Here is a 15461-nt window from a genome sequence, read left to right as displayed (position 1 = left end):
TCAAGGCTCCACAAAGAGTCTGCCTGTCTACCCAGACCTGAGGTTTTGACCAATTTCTGGGGCTCTTTGGTTTCTTTGTTTACAGTGGCTCAAAAGTTCTCTTCTTTTGAGCCCTGAGTTGTCTTCCATTCTGTTCCCAAGGAGGATCGCCTCTCTGCAGCATGGGTTCAGTGGAAAAATCCAGTTGCAGCTGCTACCTGGGCCACTTTTCCCTCTGCCTGTCATCTGCCCCGTTGTCGCCACTGACTGGCAGGAATTTCACCCCTGCTCTGGAAGCAAACTGAATCCAATTCTGTTTTACATTGCTGATGGCCTTCTCAACACCAGGTTTAACAGACGGCTTTTTTTTTTTTCTACTTGCTTTTCAGGCCCATACCATGAAGGAGGAGCATCAGGAGGCGCCGAGTGCTATGCAAGAAGAACCCAAAGTCCTGTCACCATTGTCACACAGGCCGTGCCTGCCTACCTTCAAAGCCTCTGCCAGCTTCTAAGTTCCATGCTTCCAAATAAGACAGTGAAATGTTCGGCTCTGTGGATTGCTAACAGATTCTTGGCCTGAGCACAGTTTGCCCCTAATGTGTCTGACTGGATACCGGTGTGAAGTACAGTGGGTTCACATACGCAATGCGTTGTCTTTCCTTTTTAAAATCTCGTTTTATAAAACTCCTTAATTGAATCAGGCTTGAACTTCCTGTGGCATGAAACCAAATAGAATTACACTGATGCTAAAAATGTAAATGCATCCCAGATACCATGGCCAATGTATGCTTGGGAACTCTGACTCCTGAAGGCTTATGTGCACACTGAGATGAGAAGGGAGAATCTGAGGATTCAGGTATCTGACTTATAAACATTTATAGGAAAATTTTAAACGTCTGCTTTCTTAGGATGGAAAAACTATCTTTGACTTTGGAATCCTGGAATGCCAGACCTGGGAAGACTTCTGTGGGCTCATTGGCTCATTCTCCAGATGGTGGAAAGGATGTTGGGGAGGGGAAAGCAGACGCAATTTCAGGATGCCTCAAGTATCGATAGAGCCAGGGCCAAGTCGCATCCAATACACCCTGGTTCAGCTTCAACTGTATCAGCCTCTGCCCTATACAGTGAGATGTCCTGAAGTCAGCCCAAGCACTGAGAAGCCCGTACCAGTTCTTTATCTGCTCTGCCCCTCATTTGGCATGGATTCTGCATGAACTAGACCAGAATCAGGCACTCGCGCATGCTCAGGAGATTGGAAATAGAAAAGAATGCTATAGCCTCTCTTGACTCCAGCCCCATTCTGCAAACACGACACCCATACAGAACCATAGGGGTCACTGCCTCATGGCAATTCTCTTTCAGCCACCCATTTTACTTCAGAAATGGAGTTCTTAAGGTCCGTGGATTGCCATGGACTGGTGACATTGCTCCTCATCCTGTCTCCCTATCTTGTGGCTTGGTAGGGGACATCGTTTGGAACATGCATAAACAAAATTTATCTTCCTTTTTTAAAAAGAAGCATAATCAACCCCCCGTGGTGGAGGAAAACCATGTAGAAGATGCTGAACTGATCTGTGGGGGTGCACGATTTGACGCTGATACTAAGGGGCCCTGTAGCTTTCTTGGCCTGTGCTGTTGCCAGGCAGACTAGTTACCAATGCAAAACTCCTCCCTGATAAGTTGAACCGTTCCCCCTCCCAACTTCATTATGCCTGCAGCAGGAGCTCTGCTGCAGAGGAAGCCATGCCAGACACCCTGATTCATGCGCTCCAAATATCTGCCAGCCTGGGTATGCGGGTGAGGCAACAAATCTGGAACACATAAATCAGATCGTCAGATGCTCTGAGCATGTGCAAGAACCACAGCAGGATGGAGATGCGACCCACAACCAGGAGGAGGTGAATGGATACAGCATCTAAACCGACTGGCGTGTTAGGTTGGCAGGAGCTGGCACACAGGAGAGCTCTTAAAACCAGCACTGAACATCCCAGGCACATGGTGTCAGAATGGACTGAGGCCTGGCTTAAGTCCGTAGTGCTGGGCTGAAAAGGGAGACGCCAGTGTTAGAGAACCTTCTTACTCTGTGTGGGCATGGTACTAGGTATTGGCCCAGAGCATGCTTGGGAAGTACTGTCTCACTGAGTTATACCTGACCCTTTAACAGATTTATCTTGAGGTTTGTGGGATGCTTCAGTGGGTACAAGCAGGAACCGTGTAAGCCTGGAGACCTGGCTTCCATTTCTAGATCCTAAGTGGAAGGAGAGACCCAACTCCTCAAAGGTGTCCCCCAATCTCCCAAGCACACTGTAGCATGCACACATTCCAGTGTGTGAGTGTGGATATGACCCCTCCCCGTAATAATAACAAGGAGCATTTTAAATCGGTTATATAATTTTATTTAAGGTCTCGCTAAGTTGTCAGGCCTTTCAAACTTCCTACATGACCTAGGGCAGCCTTGTCTTCCTGCCTCAGCCTCCTGAGTAGCTAAAACAACACATGTGCCCCACCAAGCCTGGCTGAGAATATTCTGTGAAGAACTTGAACCAACCCCCTTAGTTTGGGCTTCAGAGAGATTTTGGCTTTGCTTTCACTGGTGGCCACACCAGGTAGAAAATGAAAGAGAGAGAGAGAGAGAGAGAGAGAGAGAGAGACTCTGAGGTTGGGAACCTCCTTAAATAACTATGTAAGGAAACTAAGTAGAAATGTTCCACTCATATAAACTGGAGTTTAAGCAGCAAAGGGAGCCAAGAAAGGCTCAAAGGCAGACAAGGAGGAGGAAGGACCAAGGACTCCACCATCTCTAGAAAAAGCCACCCGAGAGGCCCTTCCTATAAGAACAGCGATGGGACTACCCGGTCACTCTGAAGCGTGAAGTGCAGCATTTTGGCCACATAGTGCAGGCATCAGATCCTAGGACTTCCCGGCCTGGGTCTGGAGACAGCTGGCTTCCTCGCAAATGACGGCGTTCCCTTGGGCTTTCCATGCCTGGAACCCAATTCCAAGTCATTTTGGAAACGTGAGAGGAGAGAGGGTTCAGACGTGTAGCTCAGATTTCCAGCCCTCAGCCATTCCCATTCCGTCACCACGTCTTCTCTTCGATTAGATCAGGACACTGAGGTGTTATAGTGAGCACCAGGAGTAACTGGGGAGCAAGTGGGGGGGTGCTACTCAGCAGCAGCCATCTTTTGTCAGGCTGGAGTGCCCATGAGTTAGAGTAAGGAGCCCAGGGAAGATCTATGTGGACTGAAAGGTGTTAGGAACAGTGGCTCTGGCAGACCTCAAGGTGCCAGACTAGGGGTGCCGGCTGGTCTGTCTTCAGGTATCAGAGAGCAAGATTATGTGTGCAAGGAGGTAACCCACGTGATTGAGAAATCGTTCTAGTTTCTGTTTTCCTAATCCGAGGAATGAAGGACAGATCATTCCTTCCCTTTCTTCCCAGGAAAATCAACCAAGATTTTGTGTTTCAAGACCTGTGTGCCCGACACCAGGCAGGGGATTTCCAGTTCTTTGTGATCTAGCCCACCTGGGGAAACTAAGGAGCCTTCCAAGGAGGGGAGGGGTGAAGGTTACTACCTCGTGTGTAAGATCCTGTCAGGGCCTGACTCACTGGAAGTGGCTGGCTGCGGGGAAACTTGGAAGCCAAGATGGGTAGAACTGTGGGATTTTCCACAAAAGCACAGGGATGTCTCCTGCTCGATGTCCCTGCTGTGGACAGGTGAACGAGGTCTGTGGAGGCTTGTGAATCTTACAACTGTGCCTTTCAGGGTCAGGACAAAGGTGCTGTGAGAGAAGGGGCTGACGTGGAGAGGAATCTCAAGCACCCAGGAACAAAGGAACCCAAGAGAAGGCAGGAAGCAGGATATGGTGGGGGTCTCAAAGAACAGAGGCACCAAAAGACAAGAATGGCTCCCTGGATGACAAGATGGCTGCTGAACTGTCCTTGAGCTGAAGGTCAACGCATCGATTTATGGAGCCTCTGACTCCTGTTCGTGATCTCCTCTGTTCCTACCACACAGAATGTCTGACATGGACTTCCGGTTCCCTAGCACATTCTATTCTCCTCACTACCTGGGCCACAATGATGGTTACTCTGCTGTGGACTAGACTCATGGCAGCCTCTAGAAATAAATCTACTGTGTGTGTATTAGGGTAGAAAACGACTGTGCTGCAAATTGGACAAGGAGCATCGCCTAGACTTTCACGTTTAATAAAAATGTCTTCTACTCTTTTCATTGTCAGACGGTTAAACAGCTGCCCAGGATCAGGGACCAACAAGCGCTGGTCGGTGCCCAGCTCGCACAGAAACTTCTGGTAGACTGTTTTTAATCTAGAATCCCACCCTGAGCCGGCAAAGTCCTTACCTCGGGCTCTGATGCACTGTTGGCTTTGGCATGGCTTTCTGAGCTCAGCCCCTTTTCGGGGGTCATCCTCCCAGTAAAGACAACACCATAGTGTCATGGCGTGACACTGCTTTCCTGTCCACATTCAGCCACTACGCTCATCGTCCTCTGATGCCCTGTGACCAGTTGGGGACGTCACAGGGTAGAACTAGTGGCTTGCTCCTGTGCCAGCACCCTTCCTCCATCCTCACGCCGGGTTTCTGTGCCCACCCACATCGCTCAGATGTTTAGCTTGAAGGGATTATGGAGGACTCCACTTTGAATCCCAGGCAGCAGTCTCTGCTTGCTGCTCAACACTTGGCCTGCCGTTTCATCTCACTGTACACTGTAATTAGTTCCTTTTTACTCATTGGTTAGGAAATCCCCCAAGAAAAAGAGGCATATCTATTAAATCCCTGAGCCTTGTGTAAATACAGGTGGAATGTTCTTAATGTCATTTACAAATTCAGTTTAAAAAATGAATAATGAACAGATGGGATGACTAAATTATATCTGTTTTTTTTTAGCTTGTTTTTAACGTTAATTTTTTATTTTTATTGGTAAGGGTGTTTTGCCTGCATGTATGACTGTGTACCACTTGTGTGCCTGATTCCCCGTGGAGCCCAGAAGAGGGCGTTGGAGTCACAGACTGTTGTGAGCCACTGTGTAGGTGCTGGAAATCTAATACAGATCCCCTGGGAAAGCAGGTAGATCATAGCTGCTGAGCCATCTTTCCAGCCTTATCTTTGTCATTATCATTATTGGGCTTATACACACTGAACATCGTACTAAGTTTCGTAAGAGTATTTTCATACAAGTTGGTCATGTCCTTTGACCATGTACCCCACATGTATGGTTTCTAGAGGCCATAAGCTACCAAAGTTTTGTTGTTGTTTTGTTTTTTGTTTTAAAAGCTGCCTACAGAAAGAGGCATTTTTTAATTACCAAGAAGACCACAAAAAACTTACCAGATATGGGTGTACACACCTCTGATTTCAATGCTTGGGGGACAAAGACAGATTTCTGAGTTTTAGTCAAGTCTGGTCTACAGATCGAATTCCAGGGCAACCAAGACTTCCCAGAGAAATCCTGTCTCCAAAAACAAAAACAAACAAAACCCATAAAATACACATAGCATAAAATTGCACATTTTTAAGTGCACAGGCTGTGGGCTTTGCATGGGTGTGTAGCAGTGGCCTCCACCTATTTCCAGAACTTTCCAGCGCCCCTTACTTTATGCTCATTAAATAACTCCCACCTCTCTTGTCCCCAAGCCCCTGTACTGTACTGTAAATTATGTCTCTGTAGTGTCAGTCCTCTAGGAAACACAGATAAATAGAGCCTCACAATTCTTGTCCTTGTATAACTGGCTGATTTCACTTAGCATAATGCTTTTATAAGGTTCATGCATGGACCCAACAAGCTACAGAGCCTCCTTCCTGATCAAGGCTAAAAAATATCCATTTGCTTATGCTAGCTTTGGCTTATGCATTTGCATCTGGTTATGCATTTGCATCTGGTTATGGCACAATACTGTCAGTGAACACAGGTATGCAAACATCTGTTCAAATTCCTAACTCTTTAGGATATGTACCCAGAACTACAAAGCTTAGAGCAATTCTGTGTTTGTTTGTTTGTTTGTTTGTTTTCTGGTCTCCATATTGTTTAACTCTATGGTACCATTTTATCAGGAAAGCAAAGATGTCCTCTTTCCACAGCCTCAGCCTTCTCCTAGGCTCCCCAAAGCTTGCTTCTCACTGTGATAATATTGAAAATGGTGGAGACTCTGGGAGGTGGGGCTGAGTAGGAGTGATTGGGCCATCTCGCGATGCTCTTGGAAAGATTAAGGTAGTTCTCTTTAAGTCTCTTCGGCTACTTCCCATGAGCAGGTAGCTATAAAATAATGAGCAGACTGATCCCAATCCCCTGGTCTTTCTCTGACTTCCTGCCTTGGCACACGGTCCTTCCCTTGTGCATGAACTCTCACCATAAAACCACTGGCCATGATGTTTCTCAGACAAAGGGGACCCTATGCCAGAGGCCAAATAGACAGGCCACTTGACCTTGGACTTCAGCCTCCCAAATTGAGAAGTAAATAGCTGTGTTTCCCTTAGAAAATACCCAACCTCAGTTATTTTTGCTATGGTAACAGAAAACGAACTAATAAAGTCAATAATGACACTTATTGTCTGATGTGTGTGTGTTTATGATGAGTGTGAATTAGTATGTTACTGTGAGTGTGAATTAGTGAACTAGTATGTTATTGTAGCTTTGATTTACCTTGTGTGTGTGTGTGTGTGTGTGTGTGTATGTGTGTGTGTGTGTGTGTGTGTGTGTATGTGTGTGTGTGTGTGTGTGTGTTTGAGACCGGGTTTCTCTATGTAGCATTGGGACTTGCTCTGTAGCCCAGGCTGGCCTTGAACTCATAGGGCTCTGTGTGCCTTTGCCTCAAAAATGGTGGGAATAAAGGCATACATTTCTGAAATGATGTTGGAGAAAGACCAAAAGTCTTTAACTATATATATTTTAGGCTATTAAAGAAATAAATCATGTATTTTAAGGAACAGTTGAGATGTATAGAAACAATTAAATTCTAGAAAATTAAAAGAAACATTTTATTTTGACTTCTTAGAGACAAATACTTAATACTTCAGAATACCTTTTTTTGTTTTCCATAGAATTAAATTTTTTCTCTGGCAAAAAGAAAAAAATTGTCTTAGTAGAGACTTTTACCCAACCCTGTTTCAGAAAGAGAGCTTTCTCACCCAGTGGGCTGTGCGGGTGTGGGGGAGACGTGCTGTTGGTTTGGAGTTTACTAGCACGTCTCTGTTTTGCTGAGTGGGCAAAAGAGTAAGAGCAGTGGAACTTTTAGGAGCTGTTGGTATTGGAAGGGAAGCGCTTGGCCAGAGAAGGGTGACAGCTGAGGTACAGTCTCTGGCAAGGGAAAAGAGCTTTGGAGGGAAGAACAGATGTCGGGGAGATCTCTAGTGAAATCTTTATTGCTCACTGGTGCTTCGTGGAATGAGTTTGCTCTCTGGGAATGTGGTGAACGTGCCAGAGGTGGGAGGAGGCTCAGAACGAGCTAGAGGTTAGGCACCTAAGGGCGGGGACCTTTAGGAAACTGGAGCTGTCACCATGTGCCCTCTCTGTTAGTATGAACCCCATGCCGTGTTACTAATTTTTGCCATCTTCCTATCTGTGGCTTAGAGTTACCAACAATTCACACTTCCTTTCTGGGCTCCTGCATGCTAACTCAGCCTTGTGGCTGCATTTTATCCAGGGAAGAATAGATTTGATTTTGGTGATCTCCAGACCAGAAGTTTTTAAGAGACAAGAATGTCCCTCACCGTCTTTGCTCCCTGTCTGCTTTATGAGGGGGATGACAAAGCCTTAGGGACTAGATCTTGCTATAGAGCCCAGGATGGCTTCATGATCCTCCTGCCTCTGTCTCCCGACTCCTGGGATTACAGGCTATGCCACTCTGCTTGAGCCCACATTTAGGTTTCTACAAACTCAACGGAGCCATACGGAAGACAGCCATCGGACCATGGAATTTGCTTTTCATTGCTAAGCAAAAGGATATGCAAAAAGCACTTTCTTTGGCTTCAACAGTCTAGCCTGCTGTAGTTAATACAAGATAGAGGTGATTTAGTGGCTGGTCTGCAACTTCACTGGGTAACATGGAGACCAGAGTGACAGCCATGTTAGCACACAGAATCAGTTCTTTCCGTCTCTGTTCTGTTCCACCCCAAAGCTCACTGTTGTGTGATCAGAGGACTGGCTACAACCGACCAACCTGCTTCCCGCTCTGTGCCCCAGGAAGTTGTGTGTTTTCCACATCAACCAGCAACAACCCAAGGCTCTGTGCTGATTGTCGCATGCCACAAATCTGTGATGCCAAAGGCCTGGACCGTTTAGTCCACACAAACTGCATGGCTGCTGACAGCAATGCTTTTCTCTCGAGGACGGAGGCTGGGTTGCCAGATGTACAGAGACGAAATCACTTGATCTCAGCTTTCTTGAAATAGAAAAGGTTCTTTTGGAGATGCTAAAGAAAAATGAAGTCATTTCCCTCTTACATGAACTGAATGATGTCTTTGGGAAAATTACTTTCAGAGGGGAAAAAGGACACGGAGATTGAACAAGAAGAATGACAAAGAAGGACACAGGTTCAAGAAGCTGGAGGAAATCCAACAGCTCCGGAGCAAAGTTCAGAAAGGATTTTACCAGAGGCAATCTCACAGTGAGGTGCGCCAAGAAGAATAAGAGAGATGGTGTGCCCTATGCTGAGAGGTGGAATATTTCAAGCCAGGCTTCTTTCTCTGGCTCTTAGCTCTGGGTTATGGAAATACTTGCAACTTAGCAGGCAGGGCAAGCCGTAAGTAAGGGTGCTGCCCCTGTGCCAACTTCAAGTTGGAGGTGCTGTTCTCAGCTATTCCTCCAAACACTGCGAATTTATTCTTCTGGACACCACACCATGTGTGAGAAATGAAAGGGAGGCAGCTGTTTGTGCATGCCTTCCTTCCTACAGCACGGCGCTCTTTACCTTTGAGACAGGAGCTAAACTAATTTTGCTTTGTTGGTTCAGAGATCACAGAACTGGTCCGGTTGTCTTAATACAAAACAAAAATAATTTCTCTTAGCACAGATGCACATTGATTGACTTGGAATCCCTGCCTGTAAAGTGTTCATAAACAAACAAACAAAAAAAAAAAATGCGGAGAGATAAGCTATAATAAGATTGGGCTCAAAAGGCAATGCTGAATTTACCTTGCTCAGCAATGCCTCCCACAGGATGGTCTAATTCACCTTTTCTCCACCACTGTGGAGAGAGCAGAAGCTCTGGACCAGCTCCGTGTGGTCTCCTCCCCTCCCCCTCCCCCTTGTGATCCTCAATATCCAGCTTGACTTCTCCTTTTTCCGTGGAAACTTCCTGAATTTTTCTAGTGTTTAGCTTCCGGGCAGTCATTGGAAAGCCGAGAGTCAGAAGTGAAGGCAGGCGGGCCACAGTCCTCTCAGATTTGTGTGCTAGCTGCAAAGCTTGGGATGGGATCACTGCCCACCCCTAACCTCGGTGTCCTCCTCTGAAACAATAAGACTAAGAGTAACACAGAGTGAGATGTGATAAGGCAGCAGAGCGCCCAGCTTAGAGCCCCCCAGCATCTCCCCACGCCACTCTGGGCAGTACGGTGTGGGATGGATACTCCCACAGGCCAGTATACCAACCATTCCTCTTTCTATGTTAAGATTTATGTATTCACATGTGTGTCTATGCATGCTTATGTGCACATGTGAGTGAAGTTGCACCTGGAGACCAGAGAAAGGCACCAGGTCCCAGGGATCTGGAGTTGCAGGCTGCTGTGAGCCTCCAGATGTGGATGCTGGAGTGGATCTCAGATCCTCTGCAGAAGCAGTAAGAGCTCTTAATGCTGAGTCGTCTCTCCAACCCCCACCATCCCACTTAGGCTGAACAGATGACAATTTAAAATAATTTCAGAGTGGACACAGTTGTGGGCCAGGTTGGGCTGGGAAAACCAGTGGCTGTTGGGTAAGGTCACAGTAGGTTAGTCTCTGAAAACAAGCTGGGTGAGTTCTCCATTAATGGTGTAGGAAACACGCATAAAACTCCAACCAGAAAACAAAACAAAACAAAACAAAACAAAAAAACTCCAACCAAGAGAATGACTGACTAAGGGAGCCCTGGGGGCAGCTGTGTGTTAGCTCAGGTCCCAAGAGCTCCGCTACTCACAGCTTTTTGTTTGATGCCATCTCAAGCATTTAGCTCATTTAGAAATTGGCTGGATTCTCCTGTGTGAGAATTTTATTTCTTAGGTGTTGCCTCAGTCCATCTGGTTTAACAAAATATCGCAATCTATATAGCTAATAGATAGTAGAAATGCATTTCTTACAGTTTTAGAGGCAAGGATGCCTAGGGTGAAGGCTCTGCTATATTCGGTGCGCACCAAACAACAACCAAGACAAATTTTGTAAAATAGTCTTTCCCTTGAATGTTTGCTGTAAAGATGAAATGAGCTAATTCGTGCTAAGAGCCAAGTCTACTACCCGACACATATAAGCCTAGCTCCATGCAAACAAATATGACAATAGCTACTCCACAGTTCACATTTCTTACCCTGTCTTCACGTTGTGGTGACAGAATTGTGGCTTGCGCCTGCACAGACCACACCAGGCCAATGCAGTTCCACGTGGGAGACGTTTATTGGGGTCAACCGAGACAAACTGGGGAGAGAGATAAGAAGAAGGGGTGAAGGTCAGGAAGAGTCTGCTTTTTATTTAAACTGTGACGTAACCACTCGCAGGTAAAGGTGGGGAGGTAACCAAATGGACTCCGGGAATGTATGGTCATTGCCATGGCAACAGATGCACGGGTTCCTGTAGCCTGTGGGTGATGGTATTGCTGGGTTTGTAGGCGAAAGCTGGTTTCTGATACCAACACACATGGTGTAGACTAAAATTCATTGGATCATGGCTTTACATGAGACTTGAAGACAGCCCTTTGCTATTTTGAGAAGTGAGCACCTTTTTTAAACTAATAAATCCTCAGAGCGATGCTCTGTGGATGTTAACAATGATAAGGATAGGAGTTGTCACTAAGAATCTCTGTAAGAGATGCAGAAACTAGACCCACAGGGAAGTGAGGTCAATATAACCTTCAATTACTGGGAAATCAGCTCTTCTCCCAGATTGAGTTGTTCTCTTCCCCTCAGCGAGCCAGGCCTCGGCATCTCTATCACTCGGGAGAATGTCTACAAATCGTCTATGCCCTTGAACTGAATTGGGGAGAGTCTGGGTAATGACATTATATGCCTAACGCAGCAACAAGCAAGCTTACAAGGTAATTCTCCTTAGAGAACATGGAGGAATACTGGGTTCTTGTATGGATTCTGGTGATGTCATTGCCTCCCTGTCATTGGGATCTGAGGTTCAGTTGGGCTGATCCCCAGCAGTGATGGACTGTGCTTCTCACCTGGACCCTCCATTGTGACATGGCAGGCCAGTTCTTCAGCTTGGGAAAGGGAACAGTCACCTGATCTACGTAAGGACTGAAATACTCACAGCAGCTTTTTCCCCTGTATTTCTCAGAGGGGTCTAAGCAGGAAGGTTCAAAGGCTCAGGCTGGACTGAAGTGTTGGCCCAGGCACCCAGGATGTTCTGGAGGCTGGCAGATAGAGCTGCAGCATTCCTGCTCTGTCCATAAACCATAAATTGGGGACATGTAGTAAGTCTGGAAGCACAACCTAATAGTGACTTTTACACTGGATCTAGTGGAGAGTAAGGCAAGTTAGGTATGAAACTATAAAAAATGTTTACATTGAAGCAAGCATAGATATATGATGTGGTACCCAAACTTTGCCAGGTGCAAAGACCAAAGTGGATGAAAAAAAAAAAAAAAAAAAAAAAAAAAGCCCTACACATCTGCCCTGGGTGAGATTGGATACACCTCTTCCTCCCCACAAGTGAGGTGTTCTTTTCTGCTTCCTAGAGGAGGCTATGTAGGAAAACTTTGACTTGAGGATGGGGTGGGGGGATATGGGGATTAGGCTTCAGCAGTGGTGTTTTCTGGGATAAGGTCCTCTAACGCTGTGGGAAGGCTGGCTGCTGCATGGCTGGAGCCCAGCACCCAGGGAGGAGACCCCTGACCCAGACTGGCAGCCACCCTCTCCCACATGGCACCCCTGCACCCCTCCCAATTGCTCCCACAGTGCAGTGTCTGCTCAGCTGCTCAGGGGTCCACCTAGTTTTATGTTGCTATGAAGTTTTCCTTCAGGACACTCATGAAGCTGGAGACAACTTAGGGCATGAAGGAGAGACTAGAGCAGAGAGGGGAGGGGCGAGCAGGAGAGGAGAAGAGACTTCTAATGTCAACCCATCTTGTTTCCTGCTGTACTCTGCTCATCTGCCTTTAGGGGCAATCTATCTGATTTTAAGACCATCCCCCTTGGAACACAATGCCTCCTCCCTCCCCCGCCCAGTCCAGCATCTGCAAACCTACGTGCCTAGATTGTACGGCATCGAAGTTTCTGAGGCAAGGGAAGGGTGTCGAGAGGAAGTGACCAATAGCTGATGGGCAGGAGACAAAAGCAGAGTGCACGAGGCCAGAGCGGTGTCTGTGGCAGGCAAACAAGAGAACTCCAAACACAACGCTAGCCGAATGCTCCTGGGGACTTGTGAAAACCACTGAACCCCTGATAGCTTGAGCACTGCCAAACCTGAAAAGGCACTAAGCAAAATGGAGTGGACAGTCGAACATTTAAATGACCTCTTCAAATCCTTAGTACTTCCCTTATTATGAGACTCTGATTATTTGAAAGACATGTCAGTTTCTGGACTTCCCTGTCCTGCCTGTTAGCAGCTGTCACAATATCAGAACAGTTTGTTACAAAGAAGAACGTACAAATAACCACAGTGAGCAGAGAAGGGGAGTATCGGTGCGTGACCCCAGCCATTGATCTGATCCCTAAGGCTTGAATTTCTATAGCATAAAACTTGATGCCTTAAGATACAAAGCACACATTTTTACAGCCCAAAGAACTTAATTTACACGGTGCTGTGGTTTGGATGTGTGTCTGAGAATGTGTGTGGGAAACATGATCCCTACTGTGACAGTACTGGAAAGGCCTTGACTGGAGCTCAGCTCACAAGAGAGTCACTGCTGTGACTAAGCCAACGGCATTACTAGAAAGGGGCCTGAACCAGTCCCTTGTCTTCTTGTTGGATGAAATACCAGGGGAAGCATCTTTAGGAAGGAAAGCTGATCTAGCTCACGGTTTGAAGACTCATCGTGGTGAGGAAAAAATTGCAGTGGACAGCCTGCCATGCTTCATCTACAGTGAGGAAGCAGAGAGACGAATTCTCACTTGAAGAAGTACACTTAAAATATACATATTTATTTTTATATTTTATGCATATGAATATTTGCCTATGTGTGCACACGCGAATCAGAACACTGGGGTAGGCAGCGAGGAATGTGTACCACAACCCACAACCGCTGGGGAGATAAAGAGGAGCAATAAGCTACGGCAACAGGTATGTCTGGAGACAGCTACTGTGTACTCATATAAACAAAATAAATTAACAAACTTTAAAGAAGGAAAGAACTCAGTCTCAGGAAGTCTGTTATCTATCACTGCATTAGCAAACCGTCTGAGAATACTGCATTTCTAACCAACTAGAGAAATCATGGCATCGTCAACATGTGGTTGGTGTTGGCACACATTTGGGTACAGCGTAAAGATGGATGCTCTTCCATCTCACATCTTACCCAAGCATGAATTTGAATGCTTAAAGAGCTAAGACAGAAAGCAAAACTTAATTAATAAACTAACACAGAAGCTAGCTTTAATATATATGGCAGAAAATTTTAACTGATCATGAAGTAGGTAAGGTATCCTAGAGAAAGACAATCTAGAAATTGTAAACAAAAAATTATCGACAGATATGGCTGTGTGTAATGGCAAGTTATTCATCTAAAAAGCTGCACGGGATACAGAGATGGCTCGGTGCTTCAGAGCACTTGTTGTTCTGGCAGAGGATCTGGGTTTGGTTCCCAGCACTCACCTGATGGCTCACAACTGTCTGACTCTAACCCAAGGGGATCTGACGCCCTCTTCTGGCTTCCATAGACACTGCATGCACGTGATGCACAGATATATACCAGGTCAAAATACCCATACGCATAAAATGTAAGTGTTTTCAAGTCTGAGGAAAGAGGAACACTCCTCCACTGCTGGTGGGGTTGTAACCTGGTACAACCACTCTGGAAATCAGTCTGGCGGTTCCTCAGAAAATTGGACATAGTACTACCTGAAGACCCAGCTATTCTGCTTCTAGGCATATACCCCAGAGATACTCCAACATACAATAAGGACACATGCTCTACCATGTTCATATCAGCCTTATTTATAATAGCCAGAAGCTGGAAAGAATTCAGACGTCCTTCAGTAGATGAATGGATACAGAAATTGTGGTATATTTACATAATGGAATACTATTCAGCTATTAGAAACAATGACTTTATTAAATTCCTAGGAAAATGGATGTATCTAGAGAATATGATCCTAAGTAAGATAACCCAGTCACAAAAGAACAGACACAATATGAAGTCACTGATAATTGGATACTAGCCTCAGAAAGCTCTGAATACCCAAGAAAACAACTCACAGACTATATGAAGCTCAAAAAAAAAAAAAAAATGTGGAAGCTTCAGTTCTGAGAAAAAAAGTGTATAGCACCCTCTCAGAGTGGGGTACACCTACATCTTAAACCATTAATAACTCAAGAGCTAAGAAGATAGCCTTGTGGCAATTTTTTGTAGTTAGAAATCATTATGTTTAATCTTTACATATTAAAAACTTTGACTATTTCCATGTTATATTTTGTTTTACATATACTTTATGATCTTTGTAAATAGTAAGATTTCAATGCATATTATCAAACCTTTAAAAAAATCAATTACTGTGAAAAATATATTTATATATATTTACACTAAAATGCTCTTAATAACCTGTATATGTATCTGTTTTTTAAAATAAAGTTGTAAAACACCGTAAAATAAATAAATAAATAAAATGTAAAAGTGAATAAAATTTTTAAAAAGATGCCATGATTAAAATTGAGACAAGGTGGCTAAACTAAACACGAAGAGAGGGACATCTCCACGTCACAGAACACCTCCAGGAATCTTTTCCCAGCAGGAGTCGCTTCAGTACTGAGACTTTATAAGATGTCCTGCTCTCTGCAGTGCCACAAATTTCGGGAGTGGAGAAAGCAAAGTCTCTATAGAATAAATTGTTTGTATGCCCTCAAACTTGATGCCACATTCTGAGTCTGAGAAGAATGTGTGAGAGAGAGGGGGGCTCTTCACTTATTTCCCCAGGCAGATGTTTGAACTCTGAGCGTTGCCAAGGTGTCGTTTATCTGAGGCTGCGGGCAGTGAGAGGCACATGTGAGCAGCATGTGTGAAGGCTGCCACAAACTGGTGATCAGGAGCAAGGTTCTAGCCCTCCTAATTAGTCAGTTACATCTATGAACATCTGATTCTGTTTAGGGTGGGTAGAGTTGACTTCCTGCTGTCACTGAGCA

The sequence above is a fragment of the Micromys minutus genome, assembly GCF_963924665.1.
Source record: "Micromys minutus genome assembly, chromosome: 1".
Taxonomy (NCBI): domain Eukaryota; kingdom Metazoa; phylum Chordata; class Mammalia; order Rodentia; family Muridae; genus Micromys; species Micromys minutus.
The sequence above is the reverse complement of the archived record's forward strand: the minus strand, read 5'-3'. Positions refer to the sequence as shown.